The sequence below is a fragment of the Bos indicus genome, chromosome 26 (assembly GCF_029378745.1).
Source record: "Bos indicus isolate NIAB-ARS_2022 breed Sahiwal x Tharparkar chromosome 26, NIAB-ARS_B.indTharparkar_mat_pri_1.0, whole genome shotgun sequence".
In the NCBI taxonomy this organism is placed as follows: Eukaryota; Metazoa; Chordata; class Mammalia; order Artiodactyla; family Bovidae; genus Bos; species Bos indicus.
Genome location: NC_091785.1, coordinates 20842874 through 20848873, shown reverse-complemented (window position 1 = coordinate 20848873; position 6000 = coordinate 20842874). Strand labels below are relative to the sequence as shown.

General features: G+C 46.4%; 1 protein-coding gene across 3 annotated transcripts in view; it reads left to right on the top strand.

Moving 5' to 3' along the window:
• The first annotated feature begins 2114 nt into the window (after window positions 1–2114).
• The window catches only part of DNMBP (dynamin binding protein), a 117115-nt gene continuing 113229 nt past the window's right edge, over window positions 2115–6000 (top strand). For 2 of the 3 annotated variants that reach the window (XM_019952983.2, XM_070780629.1), the window contains exon 1: window positions 2115–2263. The gene's annotated coding sequence lies outside the window, so the exon portion shown is untranslated. The remainder of the gene's footprint in view (window positions 2264–6000) is intronic. The other variant, XM_070780628.1, reaches the window with a different exon arrangement.

Below are 6000 nucleotides of genomic sequence, written 5' to 3'. Positions count from 1 at the left end.
TCATGGCATCCGGTTCCATCACTTCATGGCAAATAGATGGGGAAACAGTGGAAACAGTGTCAGACTTTATTTTTCTGGGCTCCAAAATCACTGCAGATGGTGATTGCAGCCATGAAATTAAAAGACGCTTGGAAGGAAAGTTATGACCAACCTAGACAGCATATTAAAAAGCAGAGACATTACTTTGCCAACAAAGGTTCGTCTAGTCAAGGCTATGGTTTTTCCAGTGGTCATGTATGGATGTGAGAGTTGGACTCTACAGAAAGCTGAGCACTGAAAAATTGATGCTTTTGAACTGTGGTGTTGGAGAAGACTCTTGAGAGTCCCTTGGACTGCAAGGAGATCCAACCAGTCCATCCTAAAGGAGATCAGTCCTGGGTGTTTATTGGAATGACTGATGTTGAAGCTGAAACTCCAATACTTTGGCCACCTGATGCAAAGAGCTGACTCATTGGAAAAGACCCTGATGCTGGGAAAGATTGAAGGCAGGAGGAGAATGGGACGACAGAGGATGAGATGGTTGGATGGCATCACAGACTCGATGGACATGGGTTTGGGTGGACTCTGGGAGTTGGTGATGGACAGGGAGGCCTGGTGTGCTACGGTTCATGGGTTCGCAAAGAGTCGGATACGACTGAACAACTGAACTGAATTGACTAATGTTACATATATTTTAACAAGCACACACAAGTAATAGAAAGGAGAAACAATATCTGATGAGAATTTTGAAATATAGATCTTCTCCACTTACAGTGGGATGTCCAGACAAACCCATGGTAATTTGAAAATATCCTAAGTCCAAAATGCATTTAATACAACTAACATACCCAACATCAGAGCCTGACCTACCTTTAACGTGCTCAGAACACTCACATTAATCTACTCTGTAGACTGTAGCCCGCTAGGCTCCTCTGGACAGAGGTCCATGGGATTTTCCAGGCAAGAATACTGGAGTGGGTTGCCATTTCCTTCTGCAGGGGATCTTCCCAACTCAGGAAATGAAGGCAGGTCTCCTGCACTGCAGGCAGATTTTTTACTGAGCCACCAGGGAACATTAACCTACAGTTGGGCAAAATCGTCAAACACAAAGCCTATTTTACAATAATGTATTGGATATCTCATATAATTTATTGAATAGTGTATTTTGAAAGTGAAACCCAGAATTGTTTATGAGTACAGAATGGTTGAAAGCGTATTGGTGGCTTGCCCTCCTTATCTTGTGGTTGACTGGGAGCAGGCTTACTGTCGCTCTCAGCATCAGGAGTGTCCTAGAGCAAATCGCCCGCCCAGGAAAGGATTGAAATTGAAAATCCTACTATGGTTTCTACTGAATGCCTACCGTTTTCTCATCATCATAAAGTGGAAAAATCTTAAGTCCAACAATTTTAAGTGGGGGCTATCTGTAGAGGTTTATCTGTTATGTGTTCACAGTGATAGACTTGTTGCAGCTTCTTGAGCATCTCCCAGATAGATCCCAGGAACCAAGCACAGAAATTCAAGCAAGAAGCCAAGCAGTGTGACTTTATGGCCATTAACACACAAAGAAAATCCTGTGAGGATTCACGAACGAGTTAAAAGCGTGCTCGCAGCCCTGCCTAGTTCTGCATTCTGTCACTCCTTACTCTCAAATTCTCGACGATATACTGAGAGAAGTTCCTCAGAAAAAAAAACAGGCCGAAGGGAACGCCAAGCATTTGTGACGTGATTAAGGGAACTACCTCGGAGCAACATAGAGGACCGAACCGTAGACAGGAATTGAATCGGCCTTCTCTAAATGGAACTCCCCCCGACCCACCTCCCGCCCCACCCCCTGCCCCAGGTTGGATGGGGTGTGTGGCGGGTGAGGGATCAGCAAGGGAGGAAAGGAACTTTCAACCAGAGAGAGCTGCACGTAGAACTGAACGCGCCACGGGGAGCTGACATTCGAGCTGTCCCAGCAGGGTCGGCGCCGCGCGGCGGGCTGCCTCAGTTTCCCCGGGTAGAGGTTCTGGAGCACCACCCCCTCTGACGTCACGGGGCGGGGCGTCTGGGGGCTAGAGCGCGGGGCTGGCCCTGAGTGGGTGGGCGCGCCGGGACGATGCGTGGCGCCCCCGGGCAGCGCGGTCCCGGCGAGGCGGAAGCCTAGGCTGGAGGCGGGGCCGCGGCGCTGAGTCACGCGGAATTGACCCGCCCGCTGCCTGCAGAGGCGGAGGTGACAGCGGGCCTGGGACGTGCGGCCGTTGCTGCCCGCTGCGCCGAGGGACCGCCGGGCAGCGGAGAGCAGGTCAGAGGCCGGGCGAGGCCGGGTTGGGCAGTTCGGTCTTCGGGGGCGGCGGGCGGAGGGGACCCGGGCCCCGAGGGACGCGCCGGGATGCTGGGCCTGCGCCGCCCCTGCCCGGCCGCGGCCGCTACCCCTACCGGGAGCCTCCGACAGGCAGCGGGGCACCGGGCCCTCGTCGGAGCCCTCCGGTCCAGGTCGGTCGAACCCTAGGAGGCGCTGGGGACTGGAAGAAGCCAGGTGGTCGGCAGTCCGAGGGTTGCAGACGTGGGCTTTTTAAAATTGTGTCAGGCAAGCCCAGGGATCTTCGCCCTGCACCGCCCTGCCACTCCGGCAATGAGGCGAAATTTGTAAACTCTGGAAAAGAATCCAGCGTTATTTTGCAGATGAAGAAATTCTTCTGGTTCACACAGCGTCACTTTCAGTCGGAGTAGGACGGTTTCCGAAAAAAGAGTAAGACCTGTTTGGCTAGAGATGCAAGTTTGCTTCTGGTGGAATTTGGTATACCTGCTTTCCTGCCTCAGGTACCGATGTCAACCAGGCATCAATTTCTCAAGGCATCTAACCTTAAAAAGGATGTCTATGCTGTCAGTTGAATAAAGGAATACTGGGGTTACAAACGGGTCAGGTCTGCTGCAAGTTAGATGCTGTGGGAAATGGTTGGTGTATACAGTTAAATTTTAAATGAAAACTCCACTTTACATGCAATCTTTTTATCCTTTATTGTCTGTCTCATTTATATAGTAATGAAGGATAGTCACAACTTATTCTGTAGTTACTAATTTGCCTTTAGGTCTGTTTTACGGTAATTGTTTTATAGTAATGTGAGCTTTCTTTTCACTATCACTGGTGCTGTGGAATGTGGCAAGCCAGGGGTAGCATTAATATTTAGTGTTTGAGCATAGATTAGCTGGGCTTCCCAAGTGGCGCTAGTGGTCAAGAACCTACCTGCCTATACAGGAGACACAGGTTGGATCCCTAGGTCAGGGAGATCCCTGGAGGAAGGCATGGCAACCCACGTCAGTATTCTTGCCTGGAGAATCCCATGGACAGAGGAGCTTGGAGGGTTACAGTCCATGGGGTCGCAGAGAGTCAGACATTTCTGAAGCGACTTAGCACACATAGGTTAGCTACAGGTGTTTGTATAGCTGAAGTTACAGGCTCGGTTAATTCCTTGTTTTATATTGAAGAGTGAAGTATGTGCCAGCATACAGGTGTTTCTTAGACTGTTGCTGCGTTTATTACTCACCGCATAGAATTGATTCAAATTGATGAGCAAGTTAGTTTAAACCTCAGCACCTGTTTTTCTCTAAATTATTGAATTAAAGGATCTCTAAGACTCCTATCTCTAAAGTTCCCTGATTTTACGTGTTAATTTGAAACATATGTGACTCATTGTGACAATAACGGTTTTTAGAAAACATGTTTTTTAAAAAACTGCATCATGCATAGCAAATCTTCAAATTCAGTGTTATTCTCAACGCTTCCAGTCACTTCATCATTGTTGAGTTAATGTAAGTGAAAAGAGATTTTTCAAATTACTTCTGTGTTAAATTCACTAAATTTAGAGACTGTAATGAATGCTTTGTGTATGGTGGAGAGTTGCTAAAATCTGGCCTGGGGATGGGATCTCTGCAGTGCACAGATAACTTTTACAATAAGCCAAGAACATTCTGCCTCGGAAATGTGATAAGGTGTCTTCAATACAGTGTTCATACGTGTGAATTTCCAGCCGAGATGTGATAATCTTCGTAGACAATCGGTCCAAATATGTACATGTTATTTTGTCTTGCAGCTCCAAAGTAGAGCCTTTCGCACGTCTTGTTTCTTTCCTGGCTCATTTCTTCTTAGTGTCCCTCTTACGTGCAGAGACCCCTTCACATTCCTCTTTGATCCACATGAAAGAGGCAGTTCAGGGCCTCTTTCAAGCACTGATTGAACCTACATCACTTTTTCTCCTCTTAAAGTACATGATAAATTGTAATTCTTGAATGATCATTTAGGTCTCCTAAAAACTCAAGAGTGAATATTCATTTTTAGAACATAGTGCAAGAGTCCATGAGGCTCTGGTTCTGAAAAAGGGTTAAGGGGACTGTGTATAGATTTTTATCCTCCCTAAACTGGGAGACTGCAATCTAGGAAGCCTCCAGAGCCAGTAGACTTATTTCAGTGCCTCAGAAGGAAACAGTTTGAACAGGATACATGGTGAATCTTCAAATTTGTTACTCTTCTCATCTCTCCCACTCACTTTATCAGGGTTGGGCTGAAATAAGCGAAAGGTGATTTCTCATATTTCAGACACTTCAGTGATTGTTCAGATTACAGATACTTTTTAAATTTGGTGAACTTTTTTAAGTGACAAAAGCAATTAAACTAGAATGCAAATGGAGGTTTGCATACCCACTACCAGATATAAGGCTTTTATTATTTTCTAGGTTTATTAGTCTGTCATTTCTGAAGTTAGTTAATGTATTACCTACCCCACAGCGGGCTTCCCAGATGGCTCAGTGATAAAGACTGCCTGCTAGGGCAGAGGAGGTGGGTTCCATCCCTTGGTTGGGAAGATCCCCTGGAGGAGGAAATGGCAACCCTTAAACACAAATTCAGTTAATATTAAATAGTTTCTTCTTATGCCTTGCTTAGGAAATCTGAATAAACTAACCTTCAAGATTGGATAACTTAGTCTTGTTGGCCAGGAGCTAATTATAAGATATCAGTCTCTCACCTGGAAAGGCAGAAAGGTATGAAGAAGCAGCCATAAAATCATATCACAGATCAACCTTGTGATGAAAGAATTGATAAACAAATCAAGGCTCAACAAATATTCATGGAGCACCAGATCTGTTCTTGGTGCTGGGGATATAGCTGTGAACAAAACAGAAAAGGCCCTGCCCTCATGCAGTAGATATTCTGGTAGCATGGGGGCAGACAGGAAATAAATATGTGACTGGATCATGGTCACATAATTCTAAGTGTTGTGAAGAAACAGAAAGAGGTGTAAGTGGGAAAGGAGAAGGAGGCGTGCACTCATAAAGTGCAGAGTGGTCTAAGAAGGCCTCTACTGAGATCGCTTTGAATCTACGTCTTGAGAGGAGTGAGGGAGTGAGCAGAAGGCAGAGGGATGAGTAAGTTCCAGACCCCAATGCAGAAGCATGTTTGGCATGTGTGAGGGACAGCGAGGTCATGGTGGCCAAGCAGTCCCCATGTGGGTGAGGGGAAAGTGCAGCAGATAAGAGGTGGTAGGAGTTGGGGTTGGGCACAGGGTGTGCATAGCAGTGTAGGCGGTTTTGTAAAGTATTTTGGCCTTTACTCTGAGTGAGGGGGGAGCCCGTTGAGCCTTTTGGACAGAGAAGCTTCTGATGACTTATGTTTTAACAGGATTACTCTGGCTGAGTGACAGAGAGACGGAAAGGGACAAGGGCACAGTCGGTGAGGGCTTCCCATTCATACCAGTTTCGTGACCCTGAACTGCAGTCCCCTGGCTTTCGTTTGCTCATCTTAGGATAACCAGGCGCTCTCTAGCTCTAGAATTTTTAGATTCTAAGAAGTGTGGAATCTCTGTGGGCTAGAGGATTATATATATGAAAAGGTTCTGAAAGTAAGTTGTTTCAGAGGACGTGAAAAGTTGATGGCACCAATGTGCCTTTAGCTGAATCACTCCTAATCTCACTCCTAATCAAGAGGTAATCGGCTCTTTTCAGTTAGGTTGTGAGGTCATGAGAACAAAAACACTGTTTCGTGAC